Source organism: Bos indicus, chromosome 1, assembly GCF_029378745.1.
Source record: "Bos indicus isolate NIAB-ARS_2022 breed Sahiwal x Tharparkar chromosome 1, NIAB-ARS_B.indTharparkar_mat_pri_1.0, whole genome shotgun sequence".
NCBI lineage: Eukaryota > Metazoa > Chordata > Mammalia > Artiodactyla > Bovidae > Bos > Bos indicus.
Genome location: NC_091760.1, coordinates 49,870,151 through 49,893,391, shown reverse-complemented (window position 1 = coordinate 49,893,391; position 23,241 = coordinate 49,870,151).

The following is a 23,241-nucleotide window of genomic DNA, read 5'->3' as shown; positions in this document are numbered from 1 at the left end:
GGCAAGCACTCTTGAAACAGTATCTTTTCCTTGAGTTTATCACAAGAACATGGATATGTTGGATATGTGTATCAAAAGTAAAATCAGAAGCCCTTTAGACTTGGCAAAGGTTCAGTTCAGTTCTGGAGAAGGCAATGGCACCCCACTCCAGTACTCTTGCCTGGAAAATCCCATGGACAGAGGAGCCTGGTAGGCGGCAGTGCATGGGGTCGCACAGAGTCGGACACGACTGAGCGACTTCACTTTCACTTTTCACTCTCATGCATTGGAGAAGGAAATGGAAACCCACTCCAGTGTTCTTGCCTGGAGAATCCCAGGGACGGGGAAGCCTGGTGGGCTGCTGTCTATGGGGTCGCACAGAGTCGGACACGACTGAAGTGACTTAGCAGCAGCAGCAGCAGTTCAGTTCAGTCGCTCAGTCGTGTCCCACTCTTTGCAATCCCGTGGACAGCAGCACCCCAGGCTTTCCTGTCCATCACCAACACAAGAGTTTACGCAAACTCATGTCCACTGAGTCGGTGACGCCATCCAACCATCTCATCCTCTGTCATCCCCTTCTCCTGCCCTCAATCTTTTCCATCATCAAGGTCTTTTCAAATGAGTCAGTTCTTCACATCAAGTGGCCAAAGTATTGGAGTTTCAGCTTCAGCATCAGTCCTTCCAATGAATATTCAGGACTGATTTCCTTAAGGATGGACTGGTTGGATCTCCTTGCAGGCCAAGGGACTCTCAAGAGTCTTCTCCAACACCACAGTTCAAAATCATCAATTCTTCAACACTCAGCTTTCTTTATAGTCCAATTCTCATATCCATAGATAACTACTGGAGAAACCATAGCCTTGACTAGATGGACCTTGGTTGGCAAAGTAATGTCTCTGCTTTTAAATATGCTGCCTAGGTTGGTCAGATCTTTTCTTTCAAGAAGCAAGTGTCTTTTAATTTCATGACTGCAGTCACCATCTGCGTGATTTTGGAGCCCAAAAAACTAAAGTCTGTCACTGTTTCCACTGTCTCCCCTTCTATTTGCCATGAAGTGATGGGACAAGATGCCATGATATTAGTTTTCTGAATGTTAATTTGTAAGCCAGCTTTTTCACTCTCCTCTTTCACTTTCTTCAGGAGGTTCTTTAGTTCTTCTTCACTTTCTGTCATAACGGAGGTGTCATTTGTAAATCTGAGGTTATTAATATTTCTCCCAGCAATCTTGATTCCAGCTTGTGCTTCATCTAGCCCAGCATTTCTCATGATGTCCTCTGCATATAAATTAAATAAGCAGGGTGACAATATACAGCCTTAACGTGCTCCTTTCCCAGTTTGGAGCCAGTCTGTTGTTCTAAATGTTGTTTCCTGACCTGCACACAGATTTCTCAAGAGGCAGGTCAGGTGGTCTGAATTCCCATCTCTTTTAAGAATTTTCCACAGTTTGTTGTGAACAAAGACAGTCAAAGGCTTTGGCATAATCAGTAAAGCAGAAGTAGATTTTTTTTTTTTTAACTCTTGCTTTTTTGATGATCCAGCAAGATGTTGGCAGTTTGGTCTCTCTGTCTTTTCTAAATCCAGCTTGAATATCTGGAAGTGCACAGTTTATGTACTGTTGAAGCCTGGCTTGGGGAATTTTGAGCATTACTTTACTAGCATGTGTTGCTGCTGCTGCTAAGTCGCTTCAGTCATGCACAACTCTGTGCGACCCCATAGACGGCAGCCCACCAGGCTCCTCTGTTCCTGGGATTCTCCAGGCAATAATACTGGAGTGGGTTGCTATTTCCTTCTCCAATGCATGCATGTATACTAAGTTGCTTCAGTTGTGTCCGACTCTGTGCAACCCTATGGACAGCAGCCCACCAGGCTCCTCTGTCCATGGGATTCTCTAGGCAAGAATACTGGAGTGGGTTGCCATTTCCTTCTCCCTACTAGTGTGTAAGATGAGTGCAATTGTGCAGTAATTTGAGCATTCTTTGGCATTGCCTTTCTTTGGGTTTTTAATGAAAACTGAACTTTTCCAGTCCTGTGGCCACTGCTGAGTTTTCCAAATTTGCTGACATACTGAGTGCAGCACTTTCACAGCATCATCGTTTAGGATTTGAAATAGCTCAGCTGTAATTCCATCACCTCCATAGGTTTGTTCATAGTGATGCTTCCTAAGGCCCACTTGACTTCACATTTCAGGATATCTGGCTCTAGGTGAGTAATCATACCATTGTGATTATCTGGGTCTTGAAGACCTTTTTTGTACAGTTCTGTGTATTCTTGCCACCTCTTCTTAATATCTTCTACTTCTGTTAGGTCCATACCATTTCTGTCCTTTATTGTGTCCATCTTTGCATGAAATATTCCCTTGGTATCTCTAACGTTCTTGAAGAGATCTCTAGTCTTTCCCATTCTATTGTTTTCCTCTATTTCTTTGCGTTGATCACTGAGGAAGTCTTTCTTATCTCTTCTTGCTATTCTTTAGAACTCTGCATTCAAATAGGTATATGTTTCCTTTTCTCCTTTGCCTTTCACCTCTCTTCTTTTGATAGTTATTTGTAAGGCCTCCTCAGACAACCATTTTGCCTTTTGCATTTCTTTTTCTTGGGAATGGTCTTGATCCCTGTCTCCTGAATAATGTCATGAACGTTGAACCTCTGGCAAAGGTTAACCTTTGGTAAAATTGTGAAATAGGTTAAATGTGCCTGAGGCAATTTTCCTCCTTTATGATTAGTTCTCAAGTCCTTCCATTTGACTTTCATGACCCTATTGAGATGACTAATTAATTACTTGTTTGGCTTTTTATTTACTGTCTGTCTCTACTTAAAAACTATACTTTTCATATATGTGGGGACCATTTCTTGTCTGATTTGCTGTTGCATCCCTAACCTCTAATATAGTAAAAGATCATGAAATATCCCACCATTTATTGTATGAAGGAATAAAATGTTTATTAAAATGATCTTGACCCCTTTCTTGCATCAGTATATGATTAAAAAATAGTTGTTCAGTTACTACCTCTAACTGAAAGGATGAAAAAAGTGATTAAGGGAAGTGGTTAAGGTATGAATCATTCTGGGATTGAAATTTCAAAGAAACTTCTTCAAGACCTTCCATAGACGGGAGGGAAGAAGTGAGACCTTTTAATATGCTGCATATTTATTAAAACTGCAAAATTTCCCACAGTATCTTTTCCTTCTTTGCAGCAAGCCTCAGGTTTCAACCTACTCTCTCTATTTTCATGTCTACATTATCTATTTTATCTCTTGTAAATCCCGTCTCCATGTGACTGGTTATGAAATGGATGCTATTTTTCTTTCTTCTTTCCTTGCTATCTGTGTATAATAGACACAAGTCTTAATCATTTTAATCCCTTGAGAAACAGTGATAGGGGAAAGAAAACAACACCCGGAGAATACAAGTTATTGCCTGTTTTGATCAAAGTTGCCCTTCTTCAGTGAGCAGTGCTCTATACTAAGAACCACTTATAGGCTTCCCGGGGGGCACAGTGGTAAAGAATCCACCTGCCAATGCAGGAGATGGGGGAGATACAAGTTCAATCCCTGAGTCATGAAGATCCCCTGGAGAAGGAAATGGAAACCCACTCTAGTATTCTTGCCTAGAGAATTTCACAGACAGAAGAGCCTGACAGGCTATAGTCCATGGGGTCACAAAGAGTTGGACACAGTTGAGCACACACACACAGGCACAAGAACTCCCTTGGTTGAGGAAGTAATACACCCAACATGTTCATGCTAAGGGTTGCCTTTAGTTCAAGACTTTCCGACATAGATGGTAAACTTGCTCTATGTTGGGAATAATTTTGTGATGCTATATGTCCTCAAAATTTTTCACATGGGGTCATACAGTAACTAGTCTCTAGTTGAGATCACAGTCTTCTTAGCTTGACATAAGACCTCAGAGGTGACGCAAATTCTAGCCCTTAATTTACGTTTTTCTTTTTTCCCCTTCCTGAAGTAGAGACAATAAGAGAAAACATGATGAACCATAAATTAAGGAGTGTTCTGTTTTTACAGAAAGTACCAGTCAGAGCACAAAGACCCTTAGGAACTATTTCAGTTGCTGTCTTGACCCTGGTTCTATAGCTGTCTTAGTTTGCAACTCTGGTCTTGACTTCATTCATTTACTAAACATTAACCTGTCTTTTCTGTTGACATGGCCTTGACCCCTCTTCCTGACTATATCTCAGTCTGCCATGTACCTTAATGCTGATAAACCTTTATATCAGCTGTGCCCATGATCCTGCTGACCCTTATTTTTGCTTGTCTAATCACATTTTACTAAAACTTTGCCAAAAGCACACCTTGACACAAATTGACCCTTTGCAACTGTGTCATAGGCTTATGCTCCATATTAGTCACCTTAGATTGCTAAAACAAGTTATGATAGACTATGTGACTTAAACAACAGATATTTATTTCTCACATTCTGCAGGCTGGTGTACTGGCTGATTTAGTTCCTGGTGAGAGTCCTCTTCCTAACTCACTGATGGTTGCCTTGTTGCTGTATTTTCACATGATGGAAAGAGAGTAGCCTCTCTGGCTATCTCTTGCCCTTATATCTCTTCATCATGGTTCCACCTTCATGACATCATCTAACTCCCTTTCTAAAACCCCATCTCCAAATACAATAACATTGAAGTTTATGGCTTAAACAAATGAATGTTAGTGGGACACAATTCAGTCTATAGCAGATCCCTGCTAAGTTTGTCTACAGATGTTGCAGCTGAGAATGGCTTTCCTTAAACAATACATTTCCACATTCATGTTCATTAAACTCCCATGTATTTACTACTTTTTCTGTTCTAGTCATTGTGTTAGCTGCTGGGGATATAGAAATGAGCCATATGAAAAAGACTCACTTCTTGTCTTTAAAACAAAGCAAAACAAACCAAAACAATATAACTGGGAAACAAGGAAGGGTTGGGAGGTGAAAGAAAGGAAGCACATACTGAGGAGCCAACAATTCAGAGTATAGTGAATGAGCATGTATTCTTCAGTCAGACTGCTTGGGTTGGAATCCTGATACCAACACTTAATATATGAGATGTGAGCAGACTATTTAATTCTTGATGCTTCAAGTCCTCCCCTGTAAAATAAAGATAGTAAAACTTCTAGGATTTTAAGAATTGAGAAGGTATTTAGAACAGTACCTGGTATTGAGTAAGCATTCAATATTGTTAGCTACCAATAATAATATTTGCCATTTGCGTCTCTGTAGGCATTAATCCATTTGGTTATGAAAAAGGCATACATAAAGACTATTATTTTCCCATTTCACATGAAACCGACTTTTAAGGAACTTATATGATAAGTTGGAAGGCTAAAAATGAAGTTCAATTAAGAGCAGGGAAAAAAACTGAGGAGTATTTTGTAGGCCACAACAGGACAGAGTTGATGACTGAATGAATCTAAAGGATGATATGTAAAGATTACTATGAGGTTTCTGGGTAGACTATTGGAGATGACAATCTCAAATATTTTACACAGGAAGTCTCACACTGAAGTCAGGTAGATGTTATGTTTCAAGTGACCATTATGATTTAAATAAACAATGACTGTGATGGCCAGAAGGATGTGCTTGCAGATGTTTAACTGCAGGGAACAAATTTAAATGATGACCTCAGCTGCTGTGCTCTGAATCTATTGCTTCTGAGGTAACATCTCCACTCAGCCAAGGATGTGGTACCACAGGAATACTAAAGCAAACCCATTTGTGGGAGGGACAAGATTGCTCTGACAGAAAACCTGGGCTCAAGGATTCCCTATAACTTTGGCAGATTTTCTTGGACTGCCTGACAATCCAAGACTATTCCATCCAACTTTGTCTCATGTTGTCCTTTCAGTTCAGTTCAGTCACTCAGTCGTGTCCAACTCTTTGTGACCCCATGAACCGCAGTACGGCAGGCCTCCCTGTACATCACCAACTCTCAGAGTCCACCGAAACTCATGTCCATTGAGTCGGTGATGCCATCCAGCCATCTCATCCTCTGTCATCCCCTTTTCCTCCCGCCCTCAATCTTTCCCATCATCAGGTCTTTTCAAATGAATCAGGCCTTTGCATCAAGTGGCCAAAATATTGGAGTTTCAGCATCAGTCCTTCCAATGAATGCACAAGACTGATCTCCTTTGGGATGGACTGGTTGGATCTCCTTGCCATCCAAGAGACTCTCAAGAATCTTCTCCAACACCACAGTTCAAAAGCATCAATTCTTCGGCACTCCCTGGTAGGTTGCCATCTATGGGGTAGAACAGAGTCGGACACGACTGAAGCGACTTAGCAGCAGCAGCAGCAGTTTTCTTTATGGTTCAACTCTCATATCCAGATATGACTACTGGAAAAACCATAGCCTTGACTAGATGTACCTTTGTTGGCAAAGTAATGTCTCTTCTTTTCAATATGCTATCTAGGTTGGTCATAACTTTCCTTCCAAGGAGGAAGCGTCTTTTAATTTCATGGCTGCAATCATCATCTAAAGTGATTTTGGAGCCCCCCTAAAATAAAGTCAGCCACTGTTTCCACTGTTTTCCCATCTATTTCCCATGAAGTGATGGGACCAGATGCCATGATCTTCGTTTTCTGAATGTTGAGCTTTAAGCCAACTTTTTCACTCTCCTCTTTCACTTTCATCAAGATGGTTTTTAGTTCCTCTTTGCTTTCTTCCATAAGGTGGTGTCATCTGCATATCTGAGGTTATTGATATTTCTCCTGGCAATCTTGATTCCAGCTTGTGTTTCTTCCAGTCCAGTGTTTCTCATGATGTATTCTGTATATAAGTTTAATAAGCAGGGTAACAATATACAGCCTTGATGTACTCCTTTTCCTATTTGGAACCGGTCTGCTGTTCCATGTTCAGTTCTAACTGTTGCTTCCTGACCTGCATACAGGTTTCTCAACAGGCAGGTCAGGTGGCCTGGTATTCCCATCTCTTGAAGAATTTTCCAGTTTATTGTGATCCACATAGTCAAAGCCTTTGGCATAGTAAATAAAGCAGAAATAGATATTTTTTTCTGGAACTCTCTTGCTTTTTCAATGATCCAGCAGATGTTGGCAATTTGATATCTGGTTCCTCTGCCTTTTCTAAAACCAACTTGAACATCTGGAAGTTCACAGTACATGTATTGCTGAAGCCTGGCTTGGAGAATTTTGAGCATTACTTTACTAGTGTGTAAGATGAGTGCAATTGTGTGATAGTTTGAGCATTTTTGGCATTGCCTTTCTTTGGGATTGGAAAGAAAACTGACCTTTTCCAGTCCTGTGGCCTCTGCTGAGTTTTCCAAATTTGCTGACATATTGAGTACAGCACTTTCACAGCAACATCTTTTAGGATTTGAAATAGCTCAACTGTAATTCCATCACCTCCACTAGCTTTGTTTTTAGTGATGCTTCCTAAGGACCACTTGACTTCACATTCCAGGATGTCTGTCTCTAGGTGAGTGATCACATCATCATGAATATCTGGGTTGTGAAGATCTTTTTCATACAGTTCTTCTGTGTATTCTTGCCACTTCTTAATATCTTCTGTTTCTGTCAGGTCCATACCATTTCTGTCCTTTATTGAGCCCATATTTGCATGAAAATTTCCCTTGTCCTTTACCTTTTATCAAATTTACATCACAGTCTGCTGGTCTCTCTGAACCTTCCAGTGCTCATTATAAATTCCCCCACACAGTTTTGGGAACAATAACTTCATCATCCCTGTGAGCACTTTTTTCTAAGAGTAAACACTGAAAAAAAAATTTAATAGAATTAACTACAACCCTAATGATGGCAGTTGACTGTGGTGTTCAACTCTTTTCTTCATAATCCACTCATTTTTTTAAATTGAAGTATAGTTGATTTACAATGTTGTATTAGTTTTTGGTATACTAAATGATTCAGTTACACACATACAGACATAGAATCTATAATAATAATAATAATAACAATAATAAAACTCCCTGAAAACAAAAGCCCAGGACTAGATGGCTTCAACAGAGAATTCTAACAAACACAAAAAGAACTTTTCTGATCCCTTCTCAAACTCTTCCAAAAGACTTTAGGAACACTGCTAAAGTCATTCTGTGAAGCCACCATCACCCTGATATCAAAATCAAAAAAAGGAAACTACAGGCCAATATCTTTAATGAATATGTATGTAAAAATTCTGAATAAACTATTAGTGAATCAAATTCAACAACACATAAAAATTATCATACATCATGATTAAGTTGGATTTATCCTATGGTCACAAAATGATCTATTATCAATTCTTAAGTCTTTGAGCTCTCAGCTGCCAATTCAGATCTTGGTGACTTGTGAACCAAAATTTCCCAGACAGAACTCTTTATGGTCATGCCTGCCTCAGATTGGAGTTGTTCCTCAATGTTTGTTCACAATTACAATGGGACAAATATTACAAACTTTGAAGCAGTTAGTGTAGAGATGGAGTCAGGTTTCAGCATGGAACTCATATAATTAGGATGAGGGGAACCATTCTAAGAAAAAAACCAAAGTAAAAAGTATGAAATCAAATAAATATGTAATTACTTATTTCGAAAAGAAATTTCAACAAATTACTGGACCTTTGGTGATTCAGATTCTTTTATGTTTGATTTTTTTCTTTTTAGTAATTTTTTAGAAAATTTCCCCAAATTTTTTCACTTAAAAATGTTGAGGGCAGGGAGGATTGAGAAATCTCTGTACCTTCTGCTCAATTTTGCTGTGAAACTAAAGAAGGTCTACAAAATAAACTCTCTTTAAAAAAAAAAAAAAATGTTTTCTGTTTGCAACCTGGCTGCCTTCACTGGATAGCACACTCTATAGTTTTCAGATTGCAATACACTTCCAGGACTCATAAAGCCCAAGTCATATGTATAAGGTGCCTAGGTTAGGATTCACAGAATCTACCTGTGGGCTAGTGACACTAACTCAGTCAGCAACATTCAACCTCTTGAGCATTCTCTCTTGAAAAGCAATGGTATCTCATTCAATGGTTTCCAGGTAGTATTGTCCTAGTTATTTTCTTCCTTTTGGGGCATTTTCCTCTTTAGTTTCCTTTACCTAGCCATCTAATTTTGGAGTTCTTCAAGGTCTGGTCCTAGTTTTACTTCACTCCTTACTCTATACTCTTATTAGACATCTATATCAGCACTTACTTTTCAGTTACCTCCTATGCACAGATGACACAAATTTGCATTTCCAGACCAGATTCTTCTTCTGAGCATCTGAGATCTAAATGTCCCCTAGATATCTTTTTTTGAGTAAGTCCAAGTCTCCATCAAGTCAACACGTTCAAAATGAAATCATAATCCGTGTCACCCTTCAAATCGAGTCATCTATAACATTGCCAATACCAAATAATAAAATTTCCACTTCAGTGAAGCCATACAGTTACAAAAGCCTGACATCCTGTAGTCATCCATGAGATTATTTCTCTCTCCTTATCTTTCTCCAAACTAAAAGAAACTTCACAAAATTTACTTCCTAAATATCACTCAATTGTGTTCATTCTCTGTAACTTTACTTCCGTGGTAGCTCAGAAGGTAAAGTGTTTGTCTACAATGTGGGAGACCCAGGTTCGATCTCTGGGTTGGGAAGATCCCCTGGAGAAGGAAATAGCAATCCACTCCAGTACAATTGCCTAGATAACCCCATGGACAGAGGGGCCTGGTAGGCCACAGTCCATGGGGTCGCAAAGAGTCGAACACGACTGAGCGACTTCACTTTCTTTCTCTAACTTTCCCACTACCACCTTAGTCCAGGCTGCTGCCATATAAATTCTGGACAACAGCTTCCTAATCAGTGTATGTTCACCTGTTCTTGCCCTCCTTTTTATCAAAGTGAAAGTGAAAGTGAAGTCACTCAGTCGTGTCCGACTCTTTGCGACCCCATGGACTGTAGCCTACCAGGCTCCTCCATCCATGGGATTTTCCAGGCAATAGTACTGGAGTGGATTGACATTTCCTTCTCCAGGGGATCTTCCCAACCCAGGGATTGAACCCGGGTCTCCTGCACTGTAGACAGATGCTTTACCGTCTGAGCCACCAGGGAAGTCCCCGTTTTATCAAATCTACACACAAACCAGAGTGATCTTTTAATAATTCAAATCTTATTGAATCACATGCTTGTTAAGTCTGGTCAATATTTTCCCGTTGCTTGTAAGATAGAGAATTTAGTGAGGCTAACAAAGCAGTGATTGCCTGGCCCTACCCCTCAGGTCTCATCTTACAATGAGCTCTCCTTTACTAAATCTGCTTAAGCTGTACCAAATTTCTTTAGGCTTCTTATACACACCGTGGCCTTTCTCCCATGTCTTTTTAAGTGCCAGAACACAGTTTCCTCTTTTTCCATGTAACTTCTAATTACTCTTAATATTTTGGTTCAATTGTCCTATCTTATAGAAATCTTTCCAGACTTCTCTGTCTAGCTCTTATAACCTACTAACTATCCTTATAATGATGGCAATTTTACATTTCCATTGCTATCTTTTTCAGTTCTTATTACTTCTCTGGCACTAAGGACCATTGAATTTCTGGTGGCTTGGCATAGTCCTTGTCACCTGACAGTGCATATTCGTTAATGAATCTTATAAGGTACTGTTTTATATATATATATATATATATATATATCAGATCAAATCAGTCGATCAGTCATGTCCGACTCTTTGCAACCCCATGAATCGCAGCACACCAGGCCTCCCTGTCCATCACCAACTCCCGGAGTTCACTGAGACTCATGTCCATCGAGTCAGTGATGCCATCCAGCCATCTTATCCTATGTCATCCCCTTCTCCTCTTGCCCCCAATCCCTCCCTGCATCAGAGTCTTTTCCAATGAGTCAACTCTTCGCATGAGGTGGCCAAAGTACTGGAGTTTCAGCTTCAACATCAGTCCTTCCAAAGAAATCCCAGGGCTGATCTCCTTCAGAATGGACTGGTTGGATCTCCTTGCAGTCCAAGGGACTCTCAAGAGTCTTCTCCAACATCACAGTTCAAAGGCATCAATTCTTTGGCGCTCAGCCTTCTTCACAGTCCAACTCTCACATCCATACATGACCGCTGGAAAAACCATAGCCATGACTAGACGAACCTTTGTTGGCAAAGTAACATCTCTGCTTTTGAATATGCTATCTAGATTGGTCATAACTTTCCTTCCAAGGAGGAAGCGTCTTTTAATTTCATGGCTGCAGTCACCATCTGCAGTGATTTTGGAGCTCAGAAAAATGAAGTCTGACACTGTTTCCACTATTTCCCCATCTATTTCCCATGAAGTGATGGGACTGAATGCCATGATCTTTTATATATATATATATATATATATATATATACATATATATATATATATTTTACAAGCAAGGTGTATTTGAAATACTTATGGGTTACTATCTTGATAGATTTTTTCTCCAAAAAAACCTTGCCTTGAGGATAGTTTATCTAATTTGTAAAAATGGCATTTTCTCCAGCTCAGTGGGGTTCCTAAAAATTCAGCAAAATGTTTGTGTGCACACAATGAATACAGGGAGTGTGCTGCATGAGCTGAATGTGTTGCCTACCAATTTCCCTAATGGTTGTTTTTGATCATAAATGTTGGCTGTCACTTTTGGTCATCTAGTTAGGTTTCTAAGTGTATTTGCTATACACATATCAAGTTGATTAGAGATGATTCGTTGATCTGTTTTACTTTAGGTAAATAGAAATCTAGTGTTCCAAAACATGCAGTTGAATCGATTTGGCAGACTGCTAAAAGAATACTTAACACATGTTCTTCAACCCAAGGGTATCCAGTCTGATGCTATAGCATCAGCCAAATTAAATTCTCAGATAAAAGCACAGAGGAAGCTGGTTCTTTTTGGCTAGATTCGTATTATATGTATTGCTTATAGAGAAGTAGAGGGTAAGAAAAGAAGTCAGTAGGAGATGAATGTGGGCTTGATGGGTACAGCTACAGCTGGCTATAATGTTATATGAAGTTTAAATACTATATCTCAGTGATCCTTACAAAAATCCTACACAGAATACTTTAATCCCAGTCTTATAAATAAGGAAAGTGAAAGTCGCTCAGTCATGTCCAACTGTTTATTTCCCCATGGTCTATACAGTCCATGGAATTCTCCAGGCCAGAATACTGGAGTTAGTAGCCTTTGCCTTCTCCAGGGGATCTTTCCAACAGGGATCGAACCCAGATCTCCCGCATTGCTGGTGGATCTTTACCAGCTGAGTTACAAGGGAAGACCAAGAATACTGAAGTGGGTAGCATATCCCTTCTCCAGAAGATCTTCCTGATCCAGGAATTGAACCAGGGTTTCCAGCATAGCAGGCAGATTCTTTACCAACTGAGCTATCAGGGAAGCACTGATGATAAACCAATATTTACAGACTATCTCTAAAGAGGTTATATTCAGAGATATGGGTGATATCCAGTTCCTACACTTTATTTTTTGGGCTCAAATACAAGTTTTAAAGAAATACTTTCTTTAACACTGAAGCTTATGATAAGCACCACACTATAATTATCTTATTATTCATCTGCATATCTCAGTTGAGTATAAGTTTCTCAAAGACTCAGATTATATCTTCTCTATATACCATTTTTCCCCAGTGGGAATATCTTGACCTAAAAGGCTGTTCAAGATTACTTGATCTGAAAAATTAGTTATGTTTCTGACCCTAAAACATCTTTCTTCTTTCATATCATGAGTTTTAAAGTATAGATTTTATTACTATTTCAGTATTGTGACCCAACAGACCTGGAGACAATTGTTCTTGAAAAGATAATTTGTTATTCACAGTTCCCAAGAAGACAGGGTTTCATAGGGAAGCACCAGGGTCAGTCAGGAGGCTGAAGGAGTGGAGGAAAATCACGAGCAAGAAGAGCCTTTATTGTGGTTTTCTCTAGAAGGCAAGGCAAGGCAGGGCAGGGCAGGGCAGGGTAGCAGATTTAGGATTTGCTACTTTGAAAATTTTAGCAGACTCTGAGGGATAGAGGATGTCCCTAGTTATCTGATACCTGGTCCTGAGGTGAGCAGAGTAAGGAGATAGTGGTCTTGAGTGTGGGAGCCCTGTGAGCATCAAATAAAGGAGGTGACTGGGGTATGGGTTCAGACTGATTGCTTCCCACATTAAACACACTCATATAAGTGAGTCCCAGGAAGTACAATTTCCTCAGGGTCAGTAAGTGTTAAAATAACAGTATAAAATAACATGTTAATATACCATGTCAAAGGAGTAATTAATTAAGAGAAAAGAATCAGTGCTGAATTTAAGCTATTGTACATGAAAATAATATTAGGATTATATTAACAGAAAATGATCTTATAGGTCTTCCACTTTACTGTCTTTTGATAGTATCAAATTTAAGTATTTTGAGGAAAATAATTTCTCTGGCCTTTAGAATATATTTCAATATATTACAACAACATGTTACTCCAATTTTTTATATTTTTAGATGAAGTTTGTGTATCGGTAGGAACCTCAGTGGGGCTTCCCCAGTGGCTCAAGGGTAAAGAATCCGCTTGCCAATGCAGGAGATGCAGGAGATACAGATTCAATCCCTGAGTCAGGAAGATCCTGGAGAAGGAAATGGTAACCCACTCCAGTATTCTTGCTGGGAAATCCGATGGACAGAGGAGCCTGGAGGACAATAGTCCATAACATGCCAAAGAGTTGGACACAACTGAGCTACCGAGCATGCATGTACAGGAGCCTCAATACTAAGTAAAGAGGGGCTCGACAGAGGTTAGAATTGGGGGAAACTGTGATCAAGTAACATTCCAAGAAAGGATAGTGTTCATTCTAAAGGAATAGAGTTCTGTCAGACTTCTTATTATGAAGGTCTCTGATGAAACACCAAACAGTTAAAAAATATATTATAAAGGAAATCATTAATACATTTTTACAGCAGTAGATTTCATTGGTCTTTTTCATGACTTGCATTCTCAGTAAAAATATTATTGTCACTAAGCAAATATTTTCATGGTTCGCATGATCTGAGAGACAACTGAGATCCCTGAAATATTTAAACAATGTTTTCCTCTTTATCAGGAAAAAAAAATTCTCCCTTTTTTTTTCACTTAGAGTTAGGTAAAAAGTATATATTTGTGTAGTCCATACATGCATGAGTTTGTGTGTCTTTGTGAATGAGGCAAGCAAAAGACAGTTGCTCAGATTTATATTTTTAGTTGTTTCTTGAACTTCAAAGGGAAATATGCTAAATGGAGTTGTTGACCATTTTTGATGTTTTGAAAAATGCATTCCAGGTGGAAACTTGCAGGAAACAATTTTAGGTTGACACAGTTGGAAATGTTTAAACACTCAACACAATGAAGTTCACAATGGAAAATCTGACAAACCTTTTACATTAGTGGCAACGTGAGGTTCCACTGAAATTACCAAAAGGCAAGTGCCATAATAAAAGCAGCTTCTGGAAATTGTGGGGAGAAAGCCTGTAGCTGCTTTTAGAGAATTATTTTTCTAATTGTGTGTTCCTAACTCAAGGGAGAACCTGGTGGTAACAGTATGTTCCTCTATTGTAGTCTATCCATTTAGTTTTCAAATAGCCATGTTAGGTTAGCATTGTGTTTAAGGCTTGGAGTGGGATGGTTTTTGTTACAAAGGAAAAATGTAACCTAAAGAGCCCCTTTTAGCAAACTGGGTCCCATGACTTTGAGTTAGATGGCAGATGATGAATGTTTGATATGTTTTCACAGATAGTGGCTGAAAAAGCAAATAAAAAATGAATTCCCAGAATAAAAAAAGAGGAAAGAGAATCATGAGCCTTTTTGGTATTTTTTGTTCCATATAAGCAAGGAGATTTCCAAAAGGCAATAAAATAACAAAAGAACCATTCCAAGCATTGTTGATGTCTTAAGTTGAAGGTAGGAGAGCATGCAGCTAGCTAAAGCTCACCTTTAAAAACATTAAATCATCATACAAAAGGCCTGGAAATATCTACTAAAGATCTAATGCATCTCAGACAGATTTATCATTCATTTATTTAAAAAAATGTTTATTGAAAGGTTGCTGTGCACCATATCCTGTTCTGAGGCACACAACAATGAACAAAAACAGAGCATGTGCTCTACATTTAAAGATCTATTTCCTTTATAAAAACTTAATCAGCTTTAGCATCACATCGTTTTATAATGTGTGTATTTATTCTTTATGCTTCCTCTCTTTAGGCTCAGTTTGTGTGTGGGTTGTGTGTGTGAACATGTGGTTATATCTGCCTGGGGAATTGCAAGGAGTTTTGTTTAATCTTTATAAAATTTGAAGTGCCATGTAACAAAAATTGCATTTAAAGACAAATCATATGTCAAATAATGTCTGGTTCAGTAAATACTGGATTTTCTTCCTCTTTATCAAATCTTATATTCTTTATCCTCCGTTTTTATGATTGTGTTTTTTCTATACTTCAGTGTTCTCAAATTTGACTACACATTGAGATCACCAGTGGGGATGTAAAAATTACTGATTCTTGAGTCTAACACCTGCCATCCTGAAAATTTTATTTAACTGGCATATTGGTCAGAGTTCTCCAGAGAAACAGAGCCAAAAATGTGTGTGTGTGTGTGTGTGTGTGTGTGTGTGTGTGTGTGTGTGTGGATTTATTATGAGGAATTGGCTTACATGATTATGGAAACTGGAAGTCTCATGATCTGCCATCTGCAAGCTGGACAACCAGTAGAGTAATTCCAGTCTGAGCAGGAAGACTTGGAAACCAGAGAAGCCAAGGATATAAATCTCCATTCAAGGGCAGGAGAGGGCTGAGGTCCCAGCTCAAGATAGCAGACCAGAAGGGAAGGAATTCTCTCTTTCCTCGCCCATCCACATTGGGGAGGGTAATCTACTGAGTCTACCTATTCAAATGCTAATCTCATCCAGAAACACCCTCACAGACACACCCAGAAATATTTTTTAATCTGAGCACCCCACAGCATAGTCAATATGACACTTAAAATTAACCATCACAATTGGTCTGTTAACAACCTACACATGAGGAAATATAAAAGTTCTGCTAATAAATCTCATGTCTAACCAAGGCTGACATCCACTGTTCTGAAACTCTGGTTCTCCAAGTGTGATGTCTGTAGCCTCACCACCTCTTGGGAACTTATCAGAAATGCATATTCTAGGGTCTCAGCCCAGACCTACTAAATCAGAAACTCGGGATAAGCCCAGCAATGTCTTTTAGCCAACCCTCCAGGTGAATGTGAAAGATGTGAATGCTTGAACAACACTGAGTGGGGCTGGAAATTAATTTTCATCTCGCGTCAGTTCCCAGGTGATGCCAATTCTATCTACTATTCCAGAGACAACACTGAGAACTATGGCTCTAAACCCAACTCCCATCTGATTTTCTCATGATATGTCTACTCACACTTGATGGAATGGATTTTTAGGGGAAGGTGGGGGGAGTTATATCTGATAGATTTAGCTAATGCACAAAATCAATGTTTTATTTTCAATGATATTCTCTTATCTGATGGCTTACTAGGAGGAAGGAAGGTAGTTTTAGCTTAGGAATGAAGTTTATAAACTTTTCCATGTGTTTCCTATAGTCACAGACACTTGACTTGGAATATAAGTTGGTTCAGTTGTTGTTCCCTTTCAGGCAGGAATAAATATCCAGGTGTTGGAATCACAGAAAATGCACCTGACTCAGAGCCAGCTTTTGTGTTTGGCTTTGAGGTAACTTCCAACTTTTGCCAGAGATGCTGACCACCTGTGAAATATTTGATCAATCTGCTGATCCAGCTGCAGCCTCTCTGTGCTGTAAATTCCAGCTCTCCTATGGGAGGAGAGGATGCTTAGTGACAGGACAGCCTAATAATATGGGCCAATTCAGAAGAAAGGAGTTGACTCAGGTCTAGCTGGCAAAAATAATTTGTTTGCCCCTATTGTCTCTACAGCCAAAGCATCTTATTGCACAGTGGTATAGCCTTTCTTTTATGTGATACCGAGTCAGATGCTGGGGTAACTGACTCACATGCAAATGCCTGAGATTAATACACCATGATTATTTTCCCTTTATACTTTATAGGGCCTAACTATTAGAGTGCATGTCTGTGAAATTTGACAATAACTGCTGTTGGCCCAGAAAATGTCATATGACTTCCCATTTGTCTCACAGATTGTGGGACTGGATATGGATCAAAAGAGAATTTATTAAAGGGTTCTGAGGTTAGTTTAAAAAACAAACAAACAAAAACAGCCACTCCTGAAGAGAACAGAAACTTGCAGAATTTCAGAGAAGTAAGTAATTAAAGACATCAACAAGCCTAGGGAATCTGAAACATGTCTGGTCATCAGAATTCAAAATCACCCAAAAAATGTAAAAATAGAGATGCCGATGTCCATCCAGAGAGTTTCCTTTGGGTAAGACTGGGATTGATCCAAGCTATTCTGATGATTCTTCCTCAAGTCTCTCTATACTCTGTTGTCTCACCATCATTTTGAGATCCACTGGCTTGGACCAGCCCCTCTCTAAAGGCCAAGTTATCTTTCAAGGTAAGCTCTTTTATTTTTCTATCACATTCAGTCTCTTAAAACTGTAATGATTCTGGATAAAGTATAAAGTCAAGTTAATCAGCAAAGTTCTATGCATTGAGAATTTGATTCTAGCCTTTGTAGTTACTGACTAGTTTTATGAGTTGGTTTATGACTTAACTTCTTCTAAACTCTGCTTCCTCCCTGGTAAAATAGGAATAGTAATTCTATAGGATAAGATAAGGATAAAATTATATGAAGACTATAAAATATTTTGAATATTGTGAAATATATATTAAAGGTATTTATTATTAACAATGATATTGCATAATGTTTCCTAGGCCTGTAAAATGAGGTTCACATTAGTTATCATGTTGGGAAATATTAAAAGAAATGAGTTTTAGACATATTGATTTAGAGTAGTTAGCAAAGCAAAATTTATGAAATAAAAGACAAAGATCCAAACAAACATTTGGCTAAAAGGTGTGGTATATATATACTACATGATTATTTATTAATTCAAGACATATTTTCATACTGAGTTTCTACTATGTGCCAAACATCTACTGACTGATACTATCAATTAGTAGCAAGTTTTGACATTTGCCACCATTACCAAAGGAACTGAAAAAACAAAACAAAACACTAATTAAAGATTTCCTTTAGTTTCATAACTTTTATTTTTTATTTTTTTTAAATTTTATTTTATTTTTAACTTTACATAATTGTATTAGTTATGCCAAATATCAAAATGAATCCATCACAGGTATACATGTGCTCCCCATCCTGAACCCTCCTCCCTCCTCCCTCCCCATACCATCCCTCTGGGTCGTCCCAGTGCACTAGCCCCAAGCATCCAGTATCATGCATTGAACCTGGACTGGCATCTCGTTTCATACATGATATTTTACATGTTTCAATGCCATTCTCCCAAATCTTGCCACCCTCTCCCTCTCCCACAGAGTCCAAAGGGGACATTCCTTTGTCAAAGATAAGGTGTCCATAGGTGCTTGGATTTATCTCTGGGCTTTCTATTTTGTTCCATTGATCTATATTTCTGTCTTTGTGCCAGTACCAAACTGTCTTGATGACTGTGGCTTTGTAGTAGAGCCTGAAGTCAGGCAGGTTGATTTCTCCAGTTTCATTCTTCTTTCTCAAGATTGCTTTGGCTATTTGAGGTTTTTGTATTTCCATACAAATTGTGAAATTATTTGTTCTAGCTCTGTGAAAGGAGAGGGCAATGGCACCCCACTCCAGTACTCTTGCCTGGCAAATCCCATGGATAGAGGAGACTGGTAGGCTGCAGTCCATGGGGTCGCTAGGAGTCAGACACGACTGAGTGACTTCACTTTCACTTTTATGCAGTGGAGAAGGAAATGGCAACCCACTCCAGTGTTCTTGCCTGGAGAATCCCAGGGACAGCGGAGCCTGGTGGGCTGCTGTCTATGGGGTCGCACAGAGTTGGACACGACTGAAGTGACTTAGCAGCAATAGCAGCAGCAGCAGTTCTGTGAAAAATACTGTTGGTAGTTTGATAGGGATTGCATTGAATCTATAGATTGCTTTGGGTAGTATACTCATTTTCACTATATTGATTCTTCTGATCCATGAGGAAGGTATATTTCTCCATCTGTTAGTGTCTTCTTTGATTTCTTTCACCATTGTTTTATAGTTTTCTATATATAGGTCTTTTGTTTCTTTAGCTAGATATATTCCTAAGTATTTTATTCTTTTCTTTGCAATGGTGAATGGAATTGTTTCCTTAATTTCTCTTTCTATTTTCTCATTATTAGTGTATAGGAATGCAAGGGATTTCTGTGTGTTGATTTTATATCCTGCAACTTTACTATATTCATTGATTGGCTCTAGTAATTTTCTGGTGGAGTCTTTAGGGTTTTCTATGCAGAGGATCATGTCATCTGCAAACAGTGAGAGTTTTACTTCTTTTACAATTTGGATTCCTTTTATTTCTTTTTCTGCTCTGATTGCTGTGGCAAAAACTTCCAAAACTATGTTGAATAGTAGCAGTGAGAGTGGGCACCCTTGTCTTGTTCCTGACTTTAGGGGAAATGCTTTCAATTTTTCACCATTGAGGATAAAGTTTGCTGTGCGTTTGTCATATGTAGCCTTTATTATGTTGAGGTATGTTCCTTCTATTCCTGCTTTCTGGAGAGTTTTTATCATAAATAGATGTTGACTTTTGTCAAAGGCTTTCTCTGCATCTATTGAGAGAATCATATGGCTTTTATTTTTCAATTTGTTAATGTGGTATATTACATTGATTGATTTGCGGATATTGAAGAATCCTTGCATCCCTGGGATAAAGCCCACTTGTTCATGATGTATGATCTTTTTAATGTGTTGTTGGAATCTGATTGCTAGAATTTTGTTAAGGATTTTTGCATCTATGTTCATCAGTGATATTGGCCTATAGTTTTCTTTTTTTGGTGGCATCTTTGTCAGGTTTTGGTACTAGGGTGATGGTGACCTCATAGAATGAGTTTGGAAGTTTACCTTCCTCTTCAATTTCCTGGAAGAGTTTGAGTAGGATAGGTGTTAGCTCTTCTCTAAATTTTTGGTAGAATTCAGCTGTGAAGCCGTCTGGACCTGGGCTTTTGTTTGCTGGAAGATTTCTAATTACAGTTTCAATTTCTGTGCTTGTGATGGGTCTGTTAAGATTTTCTATTTCTTCCTGGTTCAGTTTTGGAAAGTTGTACTTTTCTAAGAATTTGTCCATTTCTTCCAAGTTGTCCATTTTATTGGCATATAATTTAGCCTCTTATGATCCTTTGAATTTCTGTGTTGTCTGTTGTGACACAATGGAGTATTACTCAGCCATTAAAAAGAATACATTTGAATCAGTTCTAATGAGGTGGATGAAACTGGAGCCTATTATACAGAGTGAAGTAAGACAGAAAGGAAAACACCAATACAGTATAATGCATATATATGAAATTTATAAAGATGGTAACGATAACCCGGTATGCGAAACAACAAAACAGACACATGAATGTGTCTATACACAGATGTATAGAACAGTCTTTTGGCCTCTGTGGGAAAGGGAGAGGGTGGGATGATTTGGGAGAATGGCATTGAAACATGTATAATATCATATGTGAAACAAATCACCAGTCCAGGTTTGATGCATGATACAGGATGCTTGGGGCTGGTGCACTGGGATGACCCAGAGGGATGGTATGGGGAGGGATGTGGGAGGTGGGTTCAGGATGGGGAACACGTGTATACCTGTGGTGGATTCATGTTGATGTATGACAAAACCAATACAATATTGTAAAGTAACTAGCCTCCAATTAAAATAAATAAATTTATATTAAAAAATAAAAATAAAGGGGACATTCCAAATTGCTCAGAATGGCATACATGCAATCTCAAAATTTGAGCCTTATCTTTTTCAAAGTAATGTATCACAGGAAGAGACTTTGCTCAAGTCACATTGACATTTTTACTTCTATTAATAGCTGGGGAAGGCATCACCTCAGGATTTTGATCATTTGCATAAAGATTGGCCATATTTCTGGGAAATCAATTCCTATTAATTTCCATACAAAGAGGTGTTAAGAGCTCAGTTTTAAATTCTCAGAAAGAAGTCTGTTTTTCTGAGTTGCAGCTGAAGTTTGAGAATCCTTCGGTGAAGCTCCATGAACCCTTCTGATAAATTAGGAAAGTGAGTCAAAGACAAACCATGTTCACACCCAGCTCAAATGCAACCTTGTCTCTCAAGCCTTTCTTAAGGCAGTTAGTCCTCCCTAAGTCCGTATTCACATTCCTATTAGAGAAAATATGATATTGTTTACTATTGTCTGTTTATAGTTCTCTTCCTTTTTAACCATAAACCAAGAAGCAAGACCCTCACATAATCATCTCTCTGTCATAAATGTTTATTGCTAGTCCTACTACATAGCAGGGGCTGAAAAGAAGGAAGGGGGATGAGAGAAAGGTAAGAAACATCTTATAGCCAAATACCCACTTGTAACTCACATTGTGGATTTTGTAACAGTCAGCCAGATGTTCCAAATGATGAGGCTGTGAAAATGAAATATGTATACAGATAAATAGACGTTTTCTCAGACAATCAAAGAAGAAAAGGTGAAGTCAGGTGATGAACAGAGTCTGAGGTCAGCCCTGTGAGCTCTTTCGGCTTGGAGCCAGAAAAGGAGTTGAGACAGATCCTGTTGGCTTCCAGGTGTGATTGTGTTTATATCCATTAAGATGATTGTGTTGACAGTACACAGGAGAGAGAGTCAGACCAGAAACAGTTTCTAAATCTTGTCCTGGGAATTCCTGAGAGAAAACTGTGGGCACTGATCCTGGAAGGTGCTGGATGGAAGATGTCAGTAGATGCTTTTAGTTTCCTGATTCAGAATAATAGGGAGTCTGTTTGGGGGCTCAGCATCCCTGGAGATGATCCCCCATCAGAAGGCTTATGTCAAGAAGTCTGAATTGCTAAGATATTTGAGGCTTTTTCCTAGAATGCTACCCTACTAGCATCACCTTGAGATAAAATTGAAAACTGAGTTGTTTTTAGAAAAGCTTGCAATGCTTGCAGTCCAGATTTCATTGTATCTTCAAATAAACTTTTCAGTCCAGAGGTGCCTGCTGCTGTGCTGGAGGCTGTGCTAATGATTACCTACTGTAAAGGAGTAAATATTTAGTATGCTTAGTATGCTTAGTATTATCCATTACTACTAGCAAAAACTTTCTCATATGTATCAATAGATATATAAAGCAAATTAAGTAATTGTTTATGAAACTGTCATTTTTTAAAATCAAGTATTTATTGAGACTTTTTCTGACCCAAGCACTGTTCTGTGCCCTTTGTGTGTGTCTGTGAGCCAGATAGATACAGGGTCTACCCTTATGAAGCTTACATATTAGTAGATAGACCATAAACAAATATAATTGTAAAAAAATAGGAATAACTTCATAGCAAGCAATTTTTGATTGGACAGCCAGGGATAGTGCATCTGAAGAAAAGTTTTAAAAAGAGGCATCTGAAATGAAACCTGAATAAAAGAGTTATACACAAAGACCTGGGCAGAGGATGTCCCAAATAAAGAGGCCATCAAGTACACAATTCCTAAGGAAAGAAGGAGTTGCCTGTCCAGAGGACAGAAAAATAACCAGTAAGAAAGTTGTAGAATGATACTAAAGAAAGAAACCATAGGCTTAACTATGTAGGACCTTTGCATATAGTGACAGAAACTTGGAATCAATTTTATAATTTATGGAGAGTTTTGGTTTTTAGGCAAAGTATTGTTATGAAATGATGTATATTAATGAATTTTATTTTGTCAAAGAAAAAATGAAGAGAAAATAAAAATTAATTATTTCTAAGAGGAGACAGAATTTCACTGTAGAGGGATTTTGAATTGAAACTTGAAGAAAGTGTAAGGATTCAGCAGGTGAATGAAAAAGAGAAAAAGCCATTCAACTTTGAAGACATGTGTAAGCCAAGCCACAAAAGCATGTGGTTGAATAGATGTATAATATGAACAGGAGATAAACACAAGAAGTGGCTGCAAAAATGTGGGTTTATGTAATGATAAACTGCTCACAAATATTGAGTCCTTGTAATGTGCCAGACTTTGGGCTTAACTGTTTAGTTTGGTTGATTGCAAACCCACTGTATTTCCTGAATACATTCATTCTCCCATTCCCTGAATATTTTGCATAACCTCTTGCCTCAGATTTTTAGCATATTCTTTCCCCTCTGACTAATAACTGAAGATCCTATTCCTTATATTAATAAAACAAGAAAATGGAAGCAA